A 26,963-nucleotide genomic window follows, 5' to 3' on the forward strand; every position below is an offset into this window, starting at 1 on the left:
CTCTATCATTTTCTCTTCCATTTGTCCTTTTCCTTTTATCTTCATTTTGATCTGTCTGTAGTTCTACTAAATTAAGGTTCTGATGATCCTAGGTGATTATTTCATCAAAATGATTAGTACAAAGAGAAGTATTTTTAGAGTAGCATTTTTAGGGTAGCCCCACCAGGACTTCCTTGCGGCTAGATTCTCACAGCATTATATCAGTGACTTATTTTATTGTTCACAGGGATCTTCCTTTCTCCAAAACTTGACCAGACTTTCTCATTGTTCCTGAATCATACTTAAACTCATTCATCCTCTTTGCCTTTGCATATACTTTTCCCTCTGAATTGTTACCACTGACTCCATGAATCCTAGAATGGGTAGTTTTCTTGAAATGAGCAAATACATATTTGTAGAACCATGGCAGTGGATGGGAAAGAGCTTGCTACCAATTTTCTCTCAAATACAAGAACTCGGTTCTGACTAGGATCCAAGCAGCAAGTTGCTATTGAAAATTTAGGGATTGGTCAGCAAAGGACACCCATAGGAAGAGTTTTTGGTACATTTTTTTGTGGTGAGTCAACCTTTTGTCTTCTGAAAAGGTTTAATGGAGTCAATTCCCCAGTGTGAGAGTATTCAGGCTTTGTGTCCAGCATGGAGCCCCTCAGGTTCTCCAGCAGAGCTGGCCTTTTCCCAGGAGGGTACCTTGGTAGCTAGGAAGTGGGACCACAGCTGGCTGAGGGCACGAGTACTGCCCCGTGGACTGTGAGCAGCCAGGTTGTTAACACTTTTTTGAACGTTTGGTAGAATTTACCAGTAAAGCTGTCTGGTCTTTTGTTGGTTGGGAAGTTTTTGATTACTGATTCAATCTTCTTATAAGTAATCAGTCCATTAAGATATTCTCTTTCATCATGATTCAGTCTTAGTAGGTTGTATATTTTAGGAATTCATCCATCTCTTCTAGGTTGTGCAGTTCATTAGTTTATGATTATTCAGGGTAGTCTCTCATGATCCTTTATATTTCTGTGATATTAATTGTGACGTCTCCTCTTTCATTTCTTCTTTTATTTATTTGAATTCTCTTCTTTTTCTTGGTGAATCTAGCTATAAATTTGTCAATTGTGTTTCTTTTCAAAGAACAACTCTTATTTTCATCAACTTTTTCTATTATCTTTTTAATTTTGATTCTATTTCTGCTCTAATCTTTATTTCCTTCTTTCCACAAACATTGGATTCCTTTGTTCTTTTTCTGGTCCCTTCAGATATAAAGTTAGGCCGTTTATTTAAGATTTTTCTTGTTTCTTAGGTAGGCATTTATTGCTATGAATGTCTATCTTAGAACTGCTTTTGCTGTATGTATAAGTTTTTGTATGTTACAGTCCCATTTCTGTTTGTCTCAAAATATTTTTTGATTTCTCTTTTGATTTCTTCTTTGACCCATTAGTTGTTCTATAGCATGTTGCTTAATCTCAACATATTTGTGATTTTCCAGTTTTCTTCATGTAATTAATTTCTAGTTTCATACCGTTCTGGTCTGAAAAGATGTTTAATATGATTTCCATTCTCATAAATTTATTTAGACTTGTTTTGTGGCCTAACATATGATTTGTCTTGAAAAATGTTCCATGTGCACTTGAGGAGAGTGTGTACTCTGTTGCTTTTGGATGGAACATTCTGTAAATAGCTGTTAAATTCTTCTGGTCTGATTTGTCATTATAGATCAATTTTTAATTATTGTCTGGATGATCTATCCATTGATGTAAGTGAGGTAATAAAATCCCTTACTATTTTTGTAATGCTGTCTGTTGCTTCTTTTAGGTCTATTAATATTTGATTTATATGTATAGGTGTTCCTATGTTAGATACATAAATATTTATAAACTTTATAACTTCTTTTGGATTCACACTTTTATGATCATGTAATGTCTTTTTTTGTGTGTCTTATTACAGTCTTTGTTTTAAAGTCTATTTGATCTGATAAAAGTGTAGCTATTCTAGCTTTCTTTTGGTTTCCATTTGCATGGAACATTTTTTTTCCATCCCTTCACTTTCAGTCTGTGTGTGTCCTTACTTCTAAAGTGAGTTTCTTGTAGGAAGCATATAGATGAGTCTGGTTTGTGTGTGTGTGTGTGAGCGCGCGCGCGTGTGTTTTAAATCCACTCAACTGTTCTATGTCTTTTGATTAGAGAATTTCATCCATTTACATTTAAAGTAATTATTGATAGTTACGTGCTTATTGCCATTTCATTAATTGTTTGTTTCCTGGTTGTTTTATAGTTCCTGGTCTCTGATACTCTGGGACAACCCTATATTGTGACATTTAATAGGTCTAGACTTTATAGAAGGAGATTTCAGTGTTTGGCTGGGTCATTTATTCCTACTGTTTTGATCATCACAACCAAGAGGATTGATGAGGTCATGTTCTAGTTGGTCAGGTAGCACAAAGCTGATAATCAGGTTCTAGAAATCCATTCAGCCACAGGTTGAGAACTTAATTGAGCCAAATCGACTGTTCCAAAACTGTTAGAGTCTTTCAGCCAATATGGTAGCTGCCATGATTCGTGGTAGGCAGGGTTATGTCTTCCCTGCCCTCACATTCTCACTGCTCTATGGCAAATTGCACTGAACACAAGTTTCATCTAGAATGCTATCAGATAGATGTGTTTTTTTTTTTTTTTTGGTACCAATATGTATTTATTCACACGTTTGATAAAAATGTCACAGTTAGAAGTGAAATCATTACGATGATATCAGTAACTATACAGACAGACCTCAAGAGCACAGTCTATTCCTCAAAATCAGAACATGAGCAGCAACAAGGCTCAGTGGCACTTGTGCACTCACACGCCCTCTCACCCACGCCCAACGGTCACAGGCCCTCAGCTCAGATGTAACCCAGAGCCTCCCCACTGGCCTGTCAAGTCCTCAGGCCAATGTAAGAAGCTGGGGCTGCTGGACACACTTGTGCCCTGCCAACAACTCAGAGAAGACAGGACGAGAAACACTGGTCATTTCCTTGGCATAAAACTTCACAGGCAATAAAAAGGCCAAGTGTCTTATGTTAGTCTCAGGGTTAGAGCCAAGTAGGGAAAAAAAAAAAAAAAGAGAGAAAATCTGGTCATTCTGGGAGAAAAAGGGAGGCCAGAGGATTTAGAACTTGACCTTGGTCTCCTGTCAAATGGCAGCATGACCAAAAGGTATGTTAGGAAGCAAACCCAGAGAAGTCATACAACTTATTTCCTTGAAGCCTGAAGTCCCTATTTGGTGTACTCACATCTCCAGCAGGTATCTCATATGAAAGTTTTACTCTGAGGAGCAAGTAATAGTATTTTCATTGCAGAATTGGCCAGCTATAAGTTGAAAGATTATAGGGTCCTTTCATAGTACCAAGTGAGTTCTAGGCCACAAGTGTAATTCTTTAAGTCTGAGGTTCCTAGGTATTGACAGTAACAATCGTCTCAACTAATCATGTGTCTTGAACACTACTTATTTCACCGATCAAAAATAACTTTAAACATCTCTAATGCTATTAAGAAACTTTCTGGTGTCATTTTAGATAATATCTGAGGTACTTGTATGACCTTCTCTCATGTATGGAAGGTAGGAGAATGTCTGGGAAGGACATTTCTGATTCAGAAAAATGTTTCTGCATCTTGGTCAGAAAAATATAAACATACGTCTACAGCTGATTTTGAAAGAGCTAGTTATAATTAGCAAAGGAGTGTAGAGTTAGGGATATTTTAAGATTCAGATACAATTTGTCATCAGTAAACACACGCTGCTTGCATACATACTTTTATTTCATAGGATCGAGCTGCCCTTTACAGCAAGTCATTGCTCTGCTTAGAACTTTGAAAAATTGATTGGTGGTCAAACTTCATAATTTCTGGGTATATATTTAAACATAGTTCAGTTCTCTTGCAGCTGACCAAGTGAGAAGGAAAGCAAGTGACCTTTATGTTTGCAGCTGGGAGACCTCTTTCAATATAGTGAGTCTTCCTCACTTCTCTCTTTGGAGTGACAGCATGGTTGTCCCTTCCTCCCTTTCAACTGTCACGGCCCACCCTTTGCCCCCCAACATTGATTTTTCAAGGCCAGACCTTCACAAGCATTTCTGAAGGCAACTTTTGTCTTCTCACCTCTGGTTTGGTCTTTACCTGCTTTTGTTCAATGTTGCCCTGTGGTCTCTAACTTTGTGAGGCAGCATAGTGTGGTGTTTGAGACACTGGCTTCTGGTGTGGACAGTGGGATTCCAGTCCACACTACTATGCCATTTATTAGCTGCATGACTTGGACCTACTTACCTACCTTGCTGGACCTTACTTTTCTCAATCAATTAAAGGGGAATAAGAACAGTGTAGTGCTGTGACTGGTACATATAAAATGTTTCTTTCCAATGATCCCTTCTCTTCCTACTGCTGTTATTGTTAGTTTGGTTTATCATCTCTTTGCACCCCTCCTGGGTCCCTTAAGATTTGGAGTTCCTCTGGACCCATCTATACCTGACAGCCTAGCATAGCCCAACTTTCCCAACTACTCTCTCCTTTGTCTTCTTCCTTCCTCCCAACTACTAGTGGGGTTTAGGGATTTCCCTAAACTTATCCTAATATTTATTCACCTAAGACATACAACTAGTCAGCATGATAGAAAAGCCTCTCTTGCTTTTATTGCATTTTACTTAGATAATCTGGAATCATGTGCCCAAATACCTGGCTCCAATCTTACATTCTTACTTCCTTCCATTCTTTTAGAACACATTCTCCTTTCTTAAAGAACTATTATAGGGTTTATGTTGAGTACCAGAACACCATCAACTCTGCCCTCACAATCATAGAATGAACTTGAAACTCAGGCTGTCACCAGAATTTTTTTTTTTGGCATCATCAGAATCTTTATTATAATTATTATTGGATTGTTATTTTTTATCTGTTTTTTTTTTTTTAATGCTCTTCATGGATTTCTAAAATGTTGGGTATATACAAGACAATCATTCTAAATGAGAACTTTTTTTTAGCAGTGGTTCTCTTTAACATTGTAGCATTAGTTTTAAGGTGATCTAATAGCAGATCACATTTCGTTGTGCTTTGAAGAAGAGTATAATGGCATATTCCATGTACATTTGGCCGCCTCCTGCTAATGTGTGCCAGATTGCTTAGTACTCCCTGTTTTTTTTTTTAAACAGGTATAGTGAAAAGAGGATTTTTTTCTCTTGTTAGAAAGTGAAAAATAAAGTGATATTGCTGTTAATAAAAAGTATTTTTCTATTTTGAATATACTGAGAGCTATATGACTGCTATCAGAAGGATATAAATCATCACATTTTTATCTCTTAAGTGTTAAAGTCCACCTGATATTTGATACACAAAGAACATATTTATCAGATGTTCTTGTCTCCATTCATACCTCATACAACTGTTTCATAAAAATTAATGCATTTCATAGGAGATTTCTGTACAGGTCCTTGATGTGAAGGTAGCTATAAGTCCTAGGCTGGTGTTGCTGATCAGAGTTACTTAGACTAAAACCAGTGGTTGGAACTGTCCTAAGAGCATAAGAAGGCTTCTTGTTTTATATTGTTCAGGTTTAAAAGCCACAGAAGGATAGCATACTTTGGGGCAGAGTGCAGTCTGGTAGCTTCAGACCTATTGTGTTTAACCTGTACAATGTTTTAAAATAATATGTGTTGGTTGGCAGCATTTAAATAGTGAGATTACCTGAAGAAATCTTGATTTTCTGCGTTTTATGAAAAAAGTGCAGCAAATGGTAACTTGGTCCAGAGCCAAATGGTGGGTTCCCTCTTTAGCTTGGGCATGGCCTAGAGTTCGTCATTCTCCTCTGCACTGCTTTACTCATTAATGTGACCCTCCGTCCCTACAGGCATTGGAGTTTGTAGCCCCTTCCCTTGGCACTACAAAGAAAAAAAATAATAACAGAATTTGTATTTAGGAGTATAACAGTATGTTGAGTATGTCTTTTTGATGACTGCCTTTAAGATGAAAGGAAATATATAGTTTTTTATATAACTTATGAGATTTATATATATAATTTCAGGAATATATCATATTTATGGAATATAAACAAATATGATTTTATATAAGTTAGTGTATATGTAAATCATAGAAATTGTTATAAATTTATGTATGATTTCTGCTCTTTAGAATGTAATGTATCATAGAATCTTCAAGCTGAAGGGTCTCCTTGGTAGCCTCTAGTTCTAGTTTAAATCTCTTCTTTGACTATTAAGACTTTGAAGCCCAGGCCCAGAGAGATAAATGATTTGTTCAAGGCCATACAACCAAGCAGTGGTAGTGTCGGGACAGGATGCCTGTGACCTGCTGGAGATGCGAGGCCGGTGAGAACATTGATGTACAGTGTGGAATAGATGGGAAGGGAACGGAACTTTAAAAGTGCATGTCTTTTCTATTCTAATAAGTTGACGTTTAAAGGAAAATATTTCACTCTGTACAGACTCTGCATAACTGCTCTGTGCTGCACTCTCTGGTCTCATTCTCTAGCAAAGTCCAGGCACATCTTTTCTCTGGCCTCCTGGACCTTTCCACCAGATGCTCTGAGGAATTTAGCAGGCCCTGCCTCTAAAACTGATCTAGTTGTCATTCTTCCCCTTTTAAACCTGCTCAGTTTTCTATATGTTTGATGTTGGTCATTATTGCCATGGGATAGAAGTTGTCGTGTTGTGTTCTGTAGTTTCTTTTCTGATTGCTCATATGCTTGGTTTCTGGGTCATATTAATTCTGTCTTAGAAACTTTATCAAAATCAGCATTTCCTCTTCATCTTCTCTGTTTCCGTGTCAGGTGAGGCCCTCATCACCTATTGGTAGGACAGTTGCAATAGACTCTTTCTCGTACTTCTTTATTCTAGTTTAACTACAATCCCAGGTCTTTGTCATCTTTATTGGTTTGCACCCTGGCTGTATTTTAGTCACTTTGAGATTTCAAGACTTAACCAAGGTCCAGGCCCCACGCTTAGAAATGAATTTAATTAACTTAGGGTAAGGGCTCTGGCATCAGCATCTTTGGAAGTGCTCTAGAGTTCTTGTGTGCATCTCCAGAGTTGACAAGTATTGTGTGGTTAGTTTTCTGTAAGACACTTGTGATGGGTCGTTCTACCACTTCATTATTGCTGTTTTATGAATTAAGTCCTCACTCCTTCTTTGGCTTGGGAGGCCTTTAGTTAGATCCTAACCATTCCTGCAGGCTCATCTCTGGCTACTACTTCCCAGTGCACTTACATGTCAGTCTCCAAGAATAGTCTAGCCCTCCCTCGTGGAACTCAGAATGCCTCTGGATGACTTAGTGCCTTTGCACATGTTTGTTCCACCTGTCTTCCCCTTTCTGCTCTAGAAAAATAAATCTTAACCTATTTTTCAGGTCATAACCTTCATTGTAAAATCTTTTCCGTTACCAAATTATCACTTATCACAGTATGTTAAACTTTATCTACATACGTGACTGCCTTGCCCCTGTAGATCAGAGCTGTTCAATAAAACTTTCTGCGATGATGAAAATGTTTTACGCTGTCCAATTTGGAAGCCAATGTGTAGCTAGTAGTCACAAGTGGCTCTCGAGCATTAGAAATGAGACTAGTACAATGAATTATAATTAAAATATTCACTGATGACTGCTGTTGTGTATAGCACAGATCTTGACTATGAGTTCCTTGAAGGCAGGACAAACTTTTATTCTTTTTTATATTCCATGTGTCACAGAGTAAATGAATAGTGTGCGAGTTGCATCAAAAATAGCTATCTTTACTTCACACACTTCAACACACATACACAAGTAAAAGTCCTATCTATGAGCATAACACACATGATCACATTTGATTTTCACAGAGATTTTCTTACCTCATTTTACAGATAAAGAAATTGAGGATCAGAGGAATCTTAAAATCTGAAAGCCTTTTTTTTTTTTTTTTTTGAGTTTAAATTAGGGTACTGTTACTAGGGATAGGGGCAGTTGCATTTTTGATGGATAGTGAATCTCAATGTCTATTTGGTTAAATTCTTATAGCCTTCTTGATCATTCCAATTTCTTTGTACCATATTATGAACAATAAGGTGATTTTACTTTAAAGGAACATAAGATTTTTTCCCTCAAATTATATCTCAATCATTCACATAAATATCAGTCATGATAACATTTTTTATATCTTCAGATTTGTAAACAAATACTGTGCAGATGCGATCTGATCGACCTCACCTTACTGAATGATTTTAGTGAGAGGAACCAAAATTAGTTACTGAGAAACGTTGACTTTAGAAAGAACCGAAGAATTGTTGTTATTAACTTTGTTTATTGGAATTCATCAGATTTATTCATTCAGGAAGATATATTAGTCATACACCTGAAACTAATATAATGTTATATGTCAGTTATGTCTCAATTAAATAAGTAACTAAGTAAGTACATACGTTAAGTGCCTTTGATAGAATCAGAGTACAGGTTACCAGGAAAAACTATTATTGATTAGAGGATTATAATGAAGTGGAATCATTGCTATATTAGGACAAGCACTGTATGCAAGTGGAACAACTAATAAAGCATAGATCTAAAGAGATTAGAAAATGATTCTTGGAGGACATGGCATTTACACCTGAGCTATGCAGGAGAAGAGGGGGCAGAGTGATTGGCACTAGTCTAGCTTTGTGCGAAGGCTTGGAGGTGAGAGTGCAGGGTGTGCGGTGGTGTCTGTTGATGGTAGAATGGAAGTTGGAGAACAAAAGGAGGTGCAACCATAAGACCAGGCAGTGGTCAACATAAAGAACAGCCCTCTGAGTACCTGTGGACATTTCACCTTGACTTTCTGTGCCTTAGGAAGCTAAGAACTTACATCTGGGGAGCATGCGAAATTAGGCACGCACGTCACTTACAAGGTGCATCTCAATGTCAAAAATATTAAGATGTAGGGAAGGAAGCTATCCAGGAATTGAGAAAAGTTTGAACACTTATATTTTACAAGATTAGTTTTTCTTCCATATGGTCAGGTTTTAGGAGAGCAAGTCCAAGGGCAGGAAAGAGCCCTGAAAAGGAAATTGTAGGAGTCCATGCACGGCTGTCTTGTGTGGGCTAGTGGGCTGAAGAAAAGAGAATGGACCTGGTATGGCTGTTAGAGGAGGCATCAAAGCTGCCTCCAGAGCATTTGGCCTCATTTACTGATGGATGGTGGGAACATCCACGAGGGGAGGGACCCAGGGAGGAGAACTAGTTGGAGGGAAGGAGAATGCTAAAGAACATGGTGGATAATGGAAAGCTAAAGTCATGGGGAGAGCACGTGGAGAGAAGTATTTAAGAAGAGTCAGTCCTGCCAAATGGAGCCAACAGACCAAGTCAGAAGAGACTAAAACTGAACGCCCTTGGCAACAGAGGTTTCAGTGCTACGGTGAGGACCAAACGAGGTGTAGGAAGAGAATAAATGAAAAGCGGGAGTGTAGGCAACTCTTTTCAGAAGTTTGTGAAAAGGAAAAGAGACGAGGGACGTGGGACTGAGAGAAGAATTTGCTTATTTTGGTTGATAACAGATTTCAAGGTCTTACTAGAATCTTTTACTTAAACCTTATTTAAAATGTTTTAGAATGTTAGATGCCTTTCTAACTGCCAGTTAACCAGCAGCAAGATAGAGGCGTTTTAGAGGTAAGCAGAAATGGCAGTGGAAGCACAGCAGGCCGGATGATACAGGACAGAAATCTATAAGGAGAAGAACACCTGAACAGAAATAATAACCTTATTATGGTATTCTGGGGGCTCTTGGTGTCAATAGGTTCATCTCCACACAGCTCAAAAAGCTGCAAGGCTGTTGTGGGTATGAAGCATACAGTGGTTGTTGGCAGTGTGTGTATTTTAGATATTTCCATCAAAATATGAAGGCTAAGCAAGTTGTGGCACAGCGCTCAAGCGGTTTTCTAGACAGTGCACTTAATGGCAGTGTCATGGCCCCTGATATAACCTCAAGAAATACAGTCATTTAAAAATGTTCCTGACCTCTTTTTGGTTACCATGTGCTTCTATCCTTTTCCCCAAAGTTCTCCTCACCCATCAAATGGAACACATCTTTACACTCAGTAACCATGTTAATTTATGGTGTATTTTGGTATCTTAAGGAATGAAAAATGGGGAAGGAATACGACTTCTCTTTGTTTTACGCTGAAGAGGTTTTTACTGTGCGTTTTTGACGGTTTCCACCTTACTTTATCTTTAATTTATCTTTAGCTGGAACCGTTTTATCCATTAGCTGTATTCTAATTACCTTTCAAAATGGTCAGATTTACAGGCAACACATAACAGAAAATGCAAAAAATCAGCCAGTCTCTCCTGATATTCAACAGCGGTCTATGTCTAAATAGTGGAAAAGTTTATTTGCTTTTTCCTAGGATGTGCTAAGTGATTTTGCAGTTTGAGTGGTATGGCCTTCTAGCACTTAGGCCTGCATTTATTAAATAAATTTGTTCTCTAACTCAAGTGTTAAGTGTGTATTATGAAACCTCAAAGCCAATTTCAGTGATTGCAATGTGCAAATATTTTTTAAATTATGTAATTAAATAGGACTTGGCCTGCAAGGTCCACCGAAGTAATTTATTAATTGAATAGTCTGATTTAATTGCATGTTATTTTCGTTTATTCAGGGAAGTGCCTACATCTCTTACACAGAGAGGAACCTCGTGTGCCTGTCACTGGAGATGCAGAGGTCTCTCCAAGAAATTTTTGGCACCCAATTAAATATTAACTAAGATGAGTGGACTTGTTCCTTTTCTCCCCAAAACTGTTTTGATGTCTGAGTCTTAGGATTTTAAAGGAGAAAGAAAAAAAATCTTGCTGGGTAGAATTATTTGTACTCCCCTCTGTTTATCACTGTATTATTTTTAAATGAATCACTCTTCTTTTTAATTGTGCCAGTGCATGGGCATATATAAAGTATGTGCATAAAAAGAGAAGCCCCTTTAATCGAATGTTAGCTACATCTAGCTATGGCTAAAGCCATGACGTATCTGTTTCCTTAAAATGTCATTTTAAAGGTATTGTGGTTTCGGAGCAGCAGCTGTGACTGAAAAGTATGTAAACTAAGCTGTTCTTGCTCATATCATTTTTATATTCTTATGTCAGACCAGAAGGCTGCTTTAAATTTATTTTTCATTGTGTATTAGTTCTGGAGCCTGTTTTTTTCTTCCTTGCGAGCATATGTTCTTTGGGGTACGCAATACTCAAACATTTAAGAAAATAACAATTGTAGTGGTTAGGGGGGAGGTACCAAAATAGTTTCTTATTTGAGTATTATATTTGGGAGATCAATTTAAAAAATTAACTCTCACAAAGTAGAATTTTTGGACCTAGCATCTGTGTTTTAGGAAATGAAATAATTTAGGCATACTGTACTAAGTCACGTGAAAGGCAGTAACTTTTAGAAGCCCAAATTGCTTTCCCAAAAGGAAAATATTTTTTGTTACTATTAAATATAGTTTATATTGCTACTTTAGAACTTTTTTTTTTTCCAGCGGGGCCATTTACTTAAATTCTTAGTTAATATTTCAATATAGAAACGTCTTTGTCTCCAGAGCTTGCCTTTGCAAATTCCCATTTAATATGCGGTTGTGGATAAGTATTTATTCATACCATGTGGTACCCCACACCTGATCAAATGACGGTATGGCGTCATGTCAGCTAGCAAAATGTTTGAGTGACTTTTGAGTAATGGTGGCATAGAAGGTATAGAGGGTTGAAGGAAACGATAATAATGGGAAACTTTTTCCCTTTCCTATATATTTCAGCATGTATAATGCCTCAACTCTGCTGTGGAAATTTGGAACATTGGATAGAGAAATATTCCTTTTCCCAAAGAGTTATAAAAGCAGGGTAGAGGGTACGAGCTATTAGAAATTTCCATGGTAAATATAATTTGATTACATGTGTTGGTAATTTCCCTCCGAGCTCAGGATTTTACTTTGAGAGTGTTTCACAATGATGTATTTCTTTCCAGCTTTTGAAAACAAATTTAGCCCTAAGAATTTGTGCTAAGATTTCACTGATTTGTCTTATGAGTATAGGCCAACATACAGATGCCCCAAGTGAGGGAAGCAACTTGAAGAAGAAGGTGGGCCCCTCATGGGTCCGCTGTTCTGCTGGTTGCAGCCTTCCCATCTCTCTCTGGGCCCCCAGGTTGTGGCTTCCTCCAGGGCATAAGGTGACTGTGGTGGTCGTTTCTTTGTTATAGCCTTGGAAAAGGACCTCTCAGAGCATCTGGAGTAATGATCCAAATAGCTAACAGGTATAGTACAGGTTTTGGCCCTCTGGGATGGACAATAGGCATAGCACTGGAGCCAGGGTCCTAGGGAATCACTGCTGTGCCTTTGCTGATTCTGGGAAGTTCAGAGTAGTGGCTAAGCACATGCTCTGATATCTTGGGTGCAAAGACTATTTTCTAACTAGTAGACATGTATTTCAGTATTTTAACAATTCATTCAGGTGGCCACTGTGTACCAGTTGGACATCATCCCTGAGTACCACTGTTTTTATTTTTCCCACAAAGATACAGAGAAGGGAAAGATCGTACAAATTCTACCTGAATTACTGTTGGATCCAGGAGTAGAAATTCACTCTCTTGACTTCGAATTAAATATTCTTTCCACTTCACTTAGTTCCTTCTTAACTAAGGTATGGAAACATCGCCTTTTCCACTTATTTCAAACCAGAGTTCATTAAAAGGAATTTTCTTAGGAATAAAACTGAGAGGAAGAAATAAGATGCCTGGAGAACTGAATAGAAGAAAGTTAGCTTGTTTAGATTATAGCTTCAGATGAAATGATGTTTCCAGCAACCGTATTTTCTAGCTGTTGCTTTTCCACATTTGTCAGAGGCCCTTGTCCCTGCTTTCATCCACACCACCTCCCAGGCCTCAGTCACGTGCTAAATCCGCTCCCTAGGAGAAAGCAGCTTGATTAGACCCCCTCGAAGGTAACTTTCAGCTCTAAAATGTGTTCATTCTTCTCTCATCTGAGCTTTTCCCCATCTAAGCCTTATTCCTTCCACTTAAAAGTCTGGGGCACAAAATTGATGCAAAAGAAATATGAATTTTGGTCATGAACACACAATACATCTCACTTGATCCCTGGTCAGATTTTAGGGGGGCATCCTTGTCTTTTGTCATTGGTAAACTTGGTGAAGGAACTTCTGATAAATCTACAACTTATTATTATTATTATTATTGTTATTGTTATTGTTATTATTTTATTATTTCTGTCACTGATAAAGTTCCAGGTATGACTGGTGGTGGTTCTTTTCTCCACTCCACTGAAGAAGCTCATAAAAGATTGTACAGCGTGGAAAGTACCTTAGCAATTAAATAAAAGCCTGGTTCATATAAAAAGACTTGTTTCTATATGGAAAATATGAGCCCCTTTTTTTTCTTTTTTTTTAAATGGGCCAGGTGTGGATTAGTTCACTGAACCTTTCACCCAGCCGTATTCCCGCTTGTAATTCTTCTGAGGCATAGTTCAGCCAAGTCAAAGAAACATGTTATTAAAGGTGAGCTGAAAGGCATTTAAAAAATAAACAAACTGTTTAAGATCCTAAATCAGTAATAGAATCTATATGCACAGACTTGAAATACACAAGAAAATGTGTTTGAATACCTTCAGGTTCCAGACTTTATCCTCCTCTTGCCTTCTTTGGATATCTCCCCAAAGTCCTTTTTGGTCTGTGGTGGGACAAGCAGCTGACCCCAAGCTTGAATTTTAGCTCTTTTGTTGCTAACGACTTTCCCTCCACTAAGGTAGGTGAGACCCCAATCTTAAATCTATGATTCTCCAGCTAATATTGAGGGGAAAAATAAGTACTTTGGTTTTATTTTAGCACTACGTTCTTAAGAAGTTTAAAATCTGATATTCATTTTCTCCTTTTTTCTAGCCTATAGCATGGCACATAACCAGATATTATTAACAACTTGTAGAGATGGCAGAAATGAAGCGTAGGAAGTTTTAGATTTACTTAAGTTATATTATCCCTGGTTATAATAACAGCAGCTATAATTTTTTTAATGCTCACTATGTGCCAGGCACTTTTCTAAGCACTTTTTTGTGTTAATGCATTTATTCCTCAAATGCACATTATGCTCTATAATGAAGCCCATTTTATGGATGAGCACACTGGGGACAGAGAACTTAACTTGCCTGAGCTCCCAAGGCTAGTAAGAAGAAGAGCTGAGTTTTGAACTCGGGAATTTAAATCTGTACTTATAGGGTCTTGAACTATCCCAAAATAAACTATACTGTGTGGTACTCTCTGATATAATACTTAGTTTTAATTGAGGCAGCTGAAAAGAGCATTAAGAAATAAAGATATGTATCCTGTATACCCTCTGCCTCGCGTTACCTCCCTCCCATTTTCCCCTATTAAAAAAAAAAAATTCTGTTTTGTTACATATATATATATTTTGGTTCTTTTTACATTTCAGCCTGTTCTCAGCTAAGGATATCAATCATTTGCATCCTGTTGCACTGCTTCTCCCTTGATTATCTTAAACTTTCATTGTGATTGTGGAATTGTGGAAAGGCATTTTCCCACATTTAAAATAATTGCAAAAAGCAGGAACAAAGGAGGAGAGGTATTTTAAGGGTGAGTCTTCCTGGACCACCCTTTATGATGTAAGCAGTTCCTTCCAAGAAGAACTGGAAGCCCCAGTTCTCCATCGTGGACACACAGCTTTTTTCAGAAACTTACACTTATCCAAATTGAATTGCTCCCACCCCCACCGCTGCTGCTTTACATGACAGGAAAGGGAGTGAGTTCAGGCAACAGCTTCATCTGTTGCACTTTTGAGTAGCTTTGCTTCCTTGAAGACCACATGCTAAGCTTGTCAAAGTCATCTGCATGGTTCAGGCATTCTTGTTTTAGGAAGGTTAACTTGCTGAATTGAGGAAGCAGGATCACCTGTGAAGAGCCATGCCAGGCTTCTACCAAATATCCTCCTCCTTTATCAAGTTCTGGGGTATTTATTGGAGCTTTATTGTCATAAGGATTCAAGGTTCCCTAGCATCAGTATTACCATAGCATCCTATAAATATCAAAAACCGTTGTAGCCAAGGATCCAAGAGGATGGGTCCCCACCTGGTTCTAAATTATGTTGGCATTTCTATTGGGAGTGAGGGAGGTGGTAACCTTTTGAAGAGCCCGGAGATGGGTCAAAGTTGAGTGTAGAAGGGAGCTGGGATCTGCAAATGTCAGGGAATTCAGGAAGAGAGGCATGGGAAAGGAAATGGGATGAAAAGGTGCCAGGAAAAGTTGCGTCATCATTTGGCTTTTCTCTGGTGGCCAAAAGGTAAGTTTCTACTATTGGGTCACTTGCAAGCACTGTGGGCACATACCTACATGCCAAGTTCTGCAGTTTAAGGACTAATAAAGTCGGGAATTAGTTAATACTAGTAGATCGTTATTTTCAGGGATGGATTTTGGGGAGGTCTTCCCAACTATACTGTGCGAATGGTTTTATTCTTGACTGTCTTTCTTCCTGGGTCAATATGCCCATAATAAAATTTAACGTGGAACCACTTGGAATATTTCCTATGTGTAGCTGGAGTGTTAGGCATTGTACACAGAACAGTAGGAATAGAGGAGCTGGAATATTTTTATTCGGCTTACGTGCTGGTTAGTGTTATTCATTCCATATATATTTGTTGAACAACTACCATGAGTAGCTACCATTCTACACTGGGTTACAGTGTGCAAGGCAGATGAAGTTCTTGCCTTCATGGAGTTTATATTCTGATATTTTGTCCCAAACTGAAATGTATACAGTTAAGATTAATATGACTGGTCTTATCTGTTGCCTAAACTTTCCCAGAAAAACTGATAAAATCAGTTTAGCTGCAGATTGGAGCCTCCAGAAGCCAGATGTAGCCACGGAAAGAATATCTTAGAGAGCTTGTCATCTGGTTCCAGCTGTGCTAACCTAGGCCTGGTAGGCAGCCATGAATTGTGTCTGCCAACTGGTGGCCAGACACTAGTGCAGGCTTAAACAATTAGCGGAATCCCTCACTCAGTGGCTGGATTCGTTGTGTGTGTCCTAGGATTATCACTGCTGTCCAGACCAGAAGCCTCTGTGGTCCTGGGCAAAAATGCCCAGAAGGGAACTAAAAATCAGCTCCTGGAGAATCTAGGCGAGGCCTTCTTATCCTGGAACGCGGAGAGGGATGCAGGGGAGATGGAAAACCAATGTCAGCAAGAAAACAGAAGTCAACCAGACATTCCCCCTCACCCCCCACACCCTTCCCTGTAAGTCTTGATTCCGACTCAGGGCACTTGCCTGTACGGAACGCCTGCCTCTAGCATGCCCCTGAAGAAAAAACGGAGTAGAGAGTTCCTGTGAGGATGTCTCTTTCACAGTTACTGTTAACCGTTGCCCCTTTGTGAGAACCATTTGTGATGACCTATGCTGATTTTATCCAGAGAGCTCCATTAAAAGCCTTAATTCTCACCTTTGAAAGCAATTGGATATGCCATAACTTTTCAAATATCTATTATACCTGCCTGCCCAAATAAATATATAAATAAATAAAATGCTTCAGCTTACTATGTTTGAAGATTTTTTTTTTTTTTTTTTATGAACTGTACAGTTTCCAGTTTAATGTACCAGGCAGGCTCTGCTAGCATGTGGTGGGAAGGGGAATGATTTCGAGCATCCATTGTCTAGCAAGCTCCTGACACCATAGTAGTTGCTCAGTAAGTGTTCGTGGAATGAGCCCAATAAGGACAAATTCTAATGAGCATCCTGACTTTCAAGGATGGTAATTAAAAATTAGTGCAGTTACTTCAAATAGTAAATGGAGGAAACAACCCACCATTTAGAGCAAAAAATAAAAAAAAAAAAGTAAAGGTTTAATCGGAAGAATTTTAGGTTTTTTTTTTTTTTTTTTTTAGAGATCCACATCTAGTGTCTGGCTATAACAGAAAACACAGGATGATAGAGATTAAGGTTTTGAAGGGGGTTTCTCTTGTGCCTGAACAAATATATCCATGTGGGGACATTTTATCACAGTGAAGTTCTTCGTGGTTTTTCAAAGAAGTCCCACTCTGAGTAAGTAACGACGACAACAAAATCATCTAAGTGGAGAAAAAAATTAAGATACTAGTTTATGTATAAAAATCAACTTTTGCATTCTAAGTGCATTGTGTAAATTTGCCGTGCAGGAAACATAAGTGAAGCCATTTGGTTTTGTGGCATTGGTGTGGGCTGGCTAAGGGGGTGGGGGATAAAGTTGAGGCATGATATAGTATGAGGAGAGCCAGATGGTTGCATTACACATCTTTTGTGTTCTTGTTTGCTTCTTAAAGCAGTTGCAGAATTTTGCCCTTGGCGATATTTTCTTCGTGCTTGTATGTTCTGCTATGAATTTACTTTTGTCAGAATACTTTGAAAGAAAAGCCTTGCTCTAAAAAATTTTTTTTTAACTTATGTTATAAACTTGTGAAGTGTGTTCTTAAAAATATTTTTCAAATGTTAAGTATGTTAGTAAATAGCAGGAGGATCAGCTTTTCTTTTTCCTAACAGTGATTTCAACTAGATTTTACATCAATTCACAGAAAGAGTTTTATATTACGAATGTGGAATTGATGATGGATAGATAGATGGATGGATTGATATAGATAGAACAGATACTTTGTTATTCCAGTGGTAACGAGGCTTATCTAATTAGAGATTTTAACTTTTTTATTATAGCAGGTTCTCAGTTTGTGGTTTCCCTATTGTGTTTTATCAGCATGTCTGACTTGGTGATATTTAAGTTAAGTGAGAGTGCTTTTGGGTAGGTCGGTGGGTTTTGCTTGTGTGTTTAGTTGGCATTTATTAGAACTGTTTATCACACCACCATTGAAATTTATATTTATTTCCTGCTAAAAGCAAATTATATTTTGTGATCACCAGTGGCAAGGGATATTTAAGATGTTCTAACTGTATATAAAGGATGATATTTTATCGCTGAAAGCTTTTAATAAGGAATTGCTTTGGAGCCATTCCCCCCCCCCCCCATCGTGATGGAATGCCTCGGAATAATTTAATGTCCTTTTCACAGTCCCAGTTTCTCTCTCGTCTTTTATTTTTTACTCAGACAAGAGAGAAGCACAAATGTGGGATCCTTGGGCGATGCTTTATTCTCCTGTGGTGCACAGATTTCCAGTTTTAGTTGGAACCTGCAGTCCCTGATGAGAAAACAGGAAACTTACAGTCCTAACCTTATTGAAATCTCTGCCTGGTTTAGTCACAAGTCTGAGGCAACTCCTTCCAATAATGAAGCCATTGTATGCATCATATCTGATCAGTTCTTGAAATGTTTTAGTAAGTCTATCTTACAACATTATAAGAAGATAATCAGCAGACTTAGAAGGTCCCCATCTGGACTGTAGAGTTCTTTTACTGAAAGATGTTTTGCCTTTTTGAGATAGCTCTCGCGTTTCATCATCTGTTCCGCCGAGATGAAGTGCATATGAAAAGTCAGTGACTCTGAATCCATCTGTTGTTATTATTTTCCACTGATAATTGGCTTGAACAATGAAATGTCTGTGTCTACAGCCTTTGAAACTGTACACCCTGTTTATTTTCTGGAGGTCTCACTGCAACTACTCCCCCTCCCCCATTTTTTCCCTCTTCATATTCTCTCAAGCTTACAGCGAGTGGCGCTTGTGTGAGGATGACATCTTTGACTCTGTGCATCAGTATGTGTCACTCAGCATCTAAAGCTTGCATGCGGATTTTTGTCACAATCCCCGTGTCTGTGCTGTTTTGCTCCGGTATCCGGCACTCATGCAGGAAGGAGCTTAGCTGGACCACAATCCATGGATCCCTTACCTGGATTGTCGTCTTTATTTCACTGTCCTCATTAAAATATTAATTTAGAGTTACAGTATCTAATACCTATGGAATTAGATACTACCTATAATTGTATAATATATTCGGTTGCATCCAGGTTTGCATGATACAGAGCATTAATATTGGATTCCACTAACAGCACTTCCATTAGCTTGCTCAACCAGTATGAGATATAGATGAGCTGGGAAGCATAACTACCCGCCAGAACTGCCAAAACAGTCATTAGAAGCTCCATTGGGATGGACAAAGGCTTTTTCACAGTGATATACTGATTAAATTTTGTTCTATGGTTTATTTGCATCGAGGTTAGACCACTATTGTCTATGGAAGTGGGTTACTAACAACTTATTTGGAAGGTCATTTCAAGACAAAATAGTGAACAGAATAGGTTTCTTTAGCTTCTGTGGGAACCCCTCTTGGAGAACCTGTGTTTTATTCTTTGGGGCATCAGGAATCTTTTAATTTTGTTTCTTTTTTCTCCATGTTATGCCATAATTTATGTTTGAAATGGTCTTTTGTTTTTGTCTGTATTTTTTTTTACCTTTCCAGTAAAATTATTTTTGCTTTTGTGGCAGATTGATATAGCCAGAAAATGGTGTTGTATTAAAATAAAATTCGCTTTTGAACTAGAAAGCCACTTTTTTTCTCCCTTGTCCAGCATAATCACAGTACATTCTCCGAGGCTGTGAAAGACCTGTGACCTACCCTTTTTAGTCCAAATAATAATGTAGGTACATCCTATGGAATAGCAGTGCTGGATTTGCCCCCAAAGTACTATGTGAAATTAGAAGGAAGTAGAACATAATCTTATTTATGTTTCAATCGAAATCATTCAATACTGCAAAAGTTATTTAAAAATAATTAAGTTACTAAGACCAACATGTAGCTGTAACGTACAGTAAGAGGTTAGGGTGAGTGTGAGTTGACTCCATACACTGGGAAAAGGCAGTAGTGAATTCCTAGTGCCTGCATGTTTTTCCTCTAGCTTGAATTTCTCAGTTCTAAGGACAAATTATGTTGAGGTATGGCATATTTTCTGCCGAAATGGAGAAAATTGTTGACTGTAATTATGTTATTTAATTGAAATTATAAGTGGTTAGGCCACTCAGTTAAAAGCATCTTTTCTAATATATGGATAATGTTTTTAAATGAGTGGTCATGGATTGATGACATTTGAAAGGCAGGCATTTGGGGTATATTTTTGGACAACTCAAATTATTTTCTCTAAATCATTAGTGAACTAAAGAGTGTAAAGTGGCATTTTTTGGTTTATTTAATTAGCTGTGTGTGAGTATTATATGTGAGTATATATACACATGTATATACATGTACATAATTGTGTATGTATATGTGCAAATTTTTATACATATCTAAAATAGACCTTTCTGTGGACTCACAAAGATCAGTTTATAATGTGTTAAATCAGAGAAACAAGAGGAATATATTTGACCTTAAATCGTGGCTGAACAATATGATTATTTAAAACTCTCGTTGAATGTTAGAGACCTAAATGCAAACTACAGTAAAACTCTACTGATATGTCTTATGCCAAGTCTTTTAGGAGTAGCTGGAGATATAACAATAGCACTATATCCCCCCAGACGCCCTCCCCAGAAGTCAGTTCTTAATTACTAATGAATGCAATTCATTTTAATTGTTATTATAGCAACATAACATTTAACAGTCTCCTGTTTAGTTCTTGTCCCCTAGAACAGGCGTTGTCTCCTGTCAGAGAGAGGACAGGTAGAAGACACAGCGGGCGTCTGATTGAGCCAGTTATTCATTTGCTGAGTGTTTGTGTTTATGCAAAGGGGCCTCTTCCTGCATATTTAATCTAGAGTAAGGCAGTGGCTTTTGTTGTGTTTAGCCCACATACCTTCAGTCCTTCCTCACACTGCCGCCAGCCTGGGAGCCCTGAAAGCCCGCAGGCTTCCAAGCGCCTGTAGTTTCTCCCTCACAAACTCTCAACTTTCTTCCCTTGTGTGAAAATTGCCTCTGCGGCCCCAAAGCTTTCTTTCCTCACCATGAACCGGTAAGTGTGTGCGAAGCGAAGGCCGATACTTTTGTTTCATTTTACAAATGTTGAGAGGCTACTTTGCTGCTCTTCTGGGCGCCTCCTGACAACGGTCCCGGTTCCTGGGCTGTTGTCATTTGCTGGCACCGTTGAAATATACAAGTACAGGTGCCTTTTAGGAAATGTGTCTGAATTTTGGGCTGGCAGGGACAGGCTCTCGGGGACTTGGGGTGGGGAGGAGAAAAAGAAAAAAAAGAGAGAGAGGGAGAACAGCTTTATTATTCTTTGTCCTAACAAATCCTGTTTTGTAACTATCCTGGAGATAATGCTGCCATTGTTTGCTAAAAGGCTTCAAACAGTGTGCAAGAGTGAACTGTGAGAAAGCAGTGAAACTCTGCTGCTGTATTGTCTATACCCGGGCCAGGGTCCTCCCCGCAGGTCTGTGCCGGAATAGGAAGGGTTCTCTTCGGTGGAAATGGAATCGTCTCTTCATTGATATTAATAGAACACTGGAGATGTTGGCCATGATGCTCAGAGAGGCGGTCTGGAGGGAAGGAAATCTGATCTTGCTAGGGGGAAGATGACAGCCTCTTGGCCCCACACTGGAGGAGACATCCATCCAGGCTCAGCCTGCAGAATGGCATCCTGGTTTAACTGTTTGCTCTAGGAATTTTAATCTTGAGCTGTTTTACTATCTGGGGTCTTGCTATTTTTTGTTCCAGTGCTGTCTTTAGAAATCACCATATTTAGGGTCTAATCCAGTGTTTTTAAAAAGTGAATTAAAAAAAAAAAAGACTCAGAAATTGATACATTCTGTACTTAGATCAGCCCTGGGATATGGTGGTAGAATTTTGCTTTCTTTTAGAGTGTACTAATTTCAAAAATGAATTGCCACAGTTCAGAAGGACGAGCCATCCAAGGAAGATATGTCCTCTGTAAAGATATTTCAGGGACTAGGAATTGTGTCCAAGGTCTAAAAGAAGGAGTCTTCATTACCAGTTAACTGTTGCCTCGGTTTGAGTTACTATTTCCAACAGAAGAGTGTGCTGTTCCCCCGCAGGTCGGAAACTGAGAATTTAAATAAAATTTTATCAACCTTATTAAAACATGTAGGGACTTCGTTCTTCTTGGGTACAAATCAGTCTAGAGACTTAGAAGCATTTATTAACAGTGAGGCTGCTAAAGGTTTTTAATAATAAAATTACAAATACCCTATATAATTGTAAGTATATGACTTTTATACTCAGTTTTTAAGGGGAAAATACTTTTTTTTAATGAGGAAAAGTAACTCCGTCAGAGCACCTTCTGTGATTAGCGCTATTGTATTCTTAAATTTTGATTGATAGAGATAATAGTTTTCACTTAAAAATACAGACAGGTACTTTAACTTTCCATGACAATAGCTATTTGCATTTCTTTTATCTTTTTGTTTAACATTTGTGGGGGTTGGGATGGATTTGATTATTAACTCTTATTGCACACTAAAGGTAAATTTAAAACAAAGGCTTTGTTAGCGCTTCAAAGAGAAAACAGCAAATATTGTTTGTAGGTTTCAACATTTAAAGGCTGTTAAAGGATACCTATAAAATATTTTCACATGACCATGACCAGAGTTTTAATTTTCTGTAAGGTAAGAGAGTGTTTTTTTCCAAACGAAGTGGGCCAACGTGCAGTTGCTGGGGGGCTGGCAGCCTGAAGTAATTTCACTGGCAAGCCTCTGCTGGGGTTGCCTGCACCGTGTGACTTACTTTATCTGTAGTATTTCAGATTTTTCTTGCTAGATGAACCTCAAAGTTAGGTGCTATGATTTGATGAGGGTCATTGAGGCTGAGGAGAAAGGAAGTAAAATGCCCTTGCAGCAGTGGGAGGGGGCGTTGGGAATGATGGACCCAATGTGATAGATTTCGTTGATACAGAGAAATCAGAGAAATGTTATAACCAAACCAGCAAGCCTGGGTGGCGTCCACGGTTGCCTCTGGGCCCCAGGGGCTGGATCTGCAGTTTTCTTTCTTTCCTTTCCAGTTTCTTTCCTTCCTTCTTTTCCTTTTTTTGCTTTCTTATTTTGTCCCTTCTTTTTTCTTTTTCTTTTCTCCCTTCTTTTCTCTTTTCCTTCTCTTTCTTTTTGTAAACCTGACTCAAAATGTAGCCAATTTTGAAGTTATTAGAAGCAGAGAAAAAAACACTTTAGAGTTGATTTCTGAGTGGATATTCTTGTCTGGAGTGCAGAAAATGAAGTGACCCTTGTATTAGAATTTTTTAGCTCGCCAAATTTGTGTAGCTGCGCTTCTGTTTTTCTAAGAAATCTTTGATAAACCAGACATACAAGCCCACATGAGTTAAGATTCACTAGTTAAAGAGGCAGCAATCTCTTGGCAATTGGCCCATTTAGACCCGTTTTCTCAGATGAAGGATGCCATTTGATTGGAAGTATTTGGAAGTATGGGAAGTTTGAACCGTGTTTCCGGACTTCAAGAGAAAGGGATCCTCCAGCTAGAGAGGAACTCCTAAACTGCCACCTTTATCCTTGGCCAAGAGCTGGCTTTAATCACACTCGTGTCCCCAGTGACACTGATGCACAGTAGGTTCTCAGCCAACATTTATTAGACTGAAGGTTGAGATGAAATATGTTGGCCATCCTTCACAGTCACTTTTGTATAGTTGTATCAAGTGAAATATAATGCAGAAATCCTGATGCAAATCATTTTCTTCAGCTTCCATGAAAGAAAAGGGGGAAATACTTTTAATGGAAAAATAGAGTATATATTGAACATTTTCCATCCTGTGAGGTGAAATCACACTTCCACATTTACCTGCAGCTTCGTACCACGTAAGCAATATCAGTTGGCACTGGGTATTATTTACCACACAGATTAAATTAGGGGCAAATATTCCCATAGTAAGTGTGACAGTGAAGCACTGCAGTAGCCTAAGAGGTCTGTGGAGGTCTGTGGTGGAGGGGCTGGGAAGGTAGAGGAAGTGGAAGGTACGTTACGTTTCAGCACCTGGGAGTCGCAGCTGTAGATTGGTGTCTTCTTGGTCAGGGTCCTTATGGTGATCAAATAGTTCAGGTATATAACACTACGGCAAACAATAGTCAAGTGGCCACACATGGAATAATTCTAGTGTTCCCAGGATCTAACTGTAGAGAAGAACGTAAAGTAAAAATAAATAATTTCTATTTACAATATCCCTGGCTCACTTTTAAAACCTAAACCAACAGGAAACTCAAGAAAGAGAGAAAAAGGAAAACAATTGCAATTCATATGTTGGCAGTATTTTTTTAAAAGAAGAAGACAAGTGGGCTGCAGGAGAATATTTTTCTTTTATCCTTTTTTTTTTTTAACTTAAAAGCTTTACATAATCATTTATTTTTAGTTTTGGCAATTGTGCTGCCAGTAAGCACTCAGGTAAATAGTTACTATATTTGATAAATGAAAGTGATTGTTTAAAAAAGTAGCCGGTGCATTTTGAAACAGAAGTTTTATACTTTGGAAAAAAGGAAATGCAGATGTTTCTCTTAGTTGTTGATTTCTGATTTTTCTAGGCTAGTAATAGTAATGATGCAAACTCACACCTTCATTTTCTTGTCTGTTATATTGGCACATTTCTCTTAATTTAGGATGATGGCAAACAGCTGTTGAACTATTAATCTCAACAAAGATAGAAAAATATCTTTTAGATTACTTTGTTGATGTATACTAAAAACTAAAATCAACAGAAATAATTTAACAAGTGATCAAATGTGCATATGCACTAAAATTTGTGGAACTTCAAAATAGAGGAAAATATGGTTTTTAATGTATAAGTAAAAATGAAATGTAGCCAATTTTGTACTGCTTGAGTAATTATAAATTGGAGGGTCAATTGTATAATTTTATTATTAATCCCCCTCAGGGAAAAATTACACTTGTAAAGTCTGTGAAGGTGAACCATCTTGTTTGTATTTTTGCTCTTTTTACTTTTATGTACCATACTATGCAGCAAAGAGTAGAGAAACAGCCCAAGTACTAACCTGAAAATGTTTTGCAGGTTTGAATACAGTGCTAGAGATAACTTTGGTCAAAGTAGGCATTTTCAGCAGTTTTCTTTCTGATTAAATTTTAATAAGGTCCAGTTTTTTTGCCAGGCCTCTGTGATAGCAGTATCATCTGCATTGCAAAGTCTAATATTATAGATCTGACTGCCAAACATGCAAAAATAGATGCAACTCAATAGATAAACATGAAAGTTAGAGTACACTCACTGGAGAACATCTCTAGTTAACAAGGAGGGAGAAAGGGGGTTCTTGCCTTGAATTGAGTGGGGTCTGCCCAAGTTCACTTGCTTTCCATTTAAGATTGGATGAGTGGTGGAGATGGAAATTTCTGGTGTGTAAGATTATTGCTGTGCCTTATATCTAATGAGCTCTTGTGATTCGTACGGACGGGGGCTGCTTTGTAGATCTTCTCGTTACCTGGAGGACCCAGCCTTCATTGCTCTGTTTTCTTATCATCATTTGCCCTCAAACAGAGTTCTCACCACTGGAGAAACCAATACTGGGGACACAAATCAGCAGTAAGGCACATGATTTTCATTTTCAATTTGAATTGTTTTGTGTAAAAACAAAAAGGTTTGGGGCAGATTGCAAAATAGTAATTTTAAGTCTCAGAGCTAGGGTTTTCCCCCACCCAAATAGTGAACATTTATGGTGAAAACCTCCAATTTCCTCTTAGAGTAAACATGAAAATTATGATTTCACTCAGAGCCTGCATTTCTTTCCAATCTTAATGGCAAGAATCTGCATACACTTGCTTGTGGAAATGTCATAAATTGGCCTCAGATCAATTCCTCAAAGATAGTACACACCAAAGTGCCACGTTCAAATTTTTAGCCCTAGTAAAGATAAGATTTAACTCTTCTCAATGATGTTTGCCTTTCCACATTAAGGGTCAACAGCAGAAGGATAAGCAGGGATATATTCTCTGTAAAATTAAAACCACTTCATTACATATTGTTCTGAAGAGCGAGCAAAAAGATATATTACCATTTTACTAAAATGGTATAATTTCACCATGTAAAAAAATTATATGAGCATTTGGTCAATTGCTGTTGAATGAGTTCTGTACTCTGTTGGTAACTTGATCTAAATTAATAAACAAATGTTTTTATTTTCACTTGTACCATATGTTGATCCCAGTCACATGGGCAGAAAGATGCAGCTCGTAATGTTTCTTAAAGGATTACATACTGTTTTGCATAAAGGAGTATGCAGATGTGGGAGTAGATGTGGGATAAGCGTGTTCTATCCTTTCCTTTGTGTTTTAGGAAGTTGATTTCAATTGTTTATTTCGTCTGACACGAACCATTTTTATTTAACTTATTTGATCTGGTAGCTATATATGCTAAGTGGAAAATGTTCTGTGAACAGATTTCACCAACTGATTAACCCCCTCCCCTTCCCTCCCCAAACTGAAAATTGTGGTGCTTTTATTCATTTTGAAAGGTCCAGAGTGGCTTAAAGCATTTCGTCTACAAGAACTAACACTCTTCCGAAGGCGGAAAAAAATAAGCCTCTGCTTTAATGAAATTAGAGATGTCGTGGACGTTAACCAAACAGAGACATGTTCAAATAGCTGTCTGGTTTCCAAAAACAAAGGCCTGTGAGTCACTTATTATTCCACGTGAAAATAAATTGATAGACGACGAGATGAGAAAAAGTTCATACACAGAATTTGAAATGCTTCACCTCTGCTTTTTCCATCCAGGTTGTTTCTGTTGTCTTGAAGAGCTCAAAGGCATGTGGTCCAGATGACTGGAGGTCTTGGGACTTGTTTTTATTAACTCTGAAAGTCATTTGCCATTAAACATAATTGAGTCCTTTTGTTGTCTTTCTTGCATCTATCCCAGGCAGATAAGTGGTCACTTTCTCTTGACATTCAGATTTTGATATTCTCTTTTGTTTTCAGGGTAAGAAGTGACCTTTTGAGGTGACTATAACTGAAGATTGCTTTACAGAAGCCAAAAAAGGTAAATGCAAATATGATTAGTGGGCTTATATGTAGGGCTCTATCTTCCACTTTTTAGGCATCTTAATTCATTTCTCTTCTGATCTACATAGTT

At 38.0% G+C, this 26,963-nt stretch overlaps 1 protein-coding gene across 4 annotated transcripts in view; it reads left to right on the forward strand.

The window, feature by feature from the left end:
• Nucleotides 1-26,963, forward strand: part of FOXP1 (forkhead box P1) — a 477,086-nt gene that overhangs the window by 138,501 nt on the left and 311,622 nt on the right. Inside the window, exons 1-2 of one of the 4 annotated variants that reach the window (XM_016141480.2) lie at nt 20,204-20,882; nt 26,810-26,870. The gene's annotated coding sequence lies outside the window, so the exon portion shown is untranslated. Of the gene's footprint in view, nt 1-20,203; nt 20,883-26,809; nt 26,871-26,963 lie in introns of those variants that run through there. The other 3 variants (XM_016141479.2, XM_016141475.2, XM_016141476.2) reach the window with 3 other exon arrangements.

Source organism: Rousettus aegyptiacus, unplaced genomic scaffold (genome assembly GCF_014176215.1).
Source record: "Rousettus aegyptiacus isolate mRouAeg1 unplaced genomic scaffold, mRouAeg1.p scaffold_m13_p_4, whole genome shotgun sequence".
Taxonomy (NCBI): domain Eukaryota; kingdom Metazoa; phylum Chordata; class Mammalia; order Chiroptera; family Pteropodidae; genus Rousettus; species Rousettus aegyptiacus.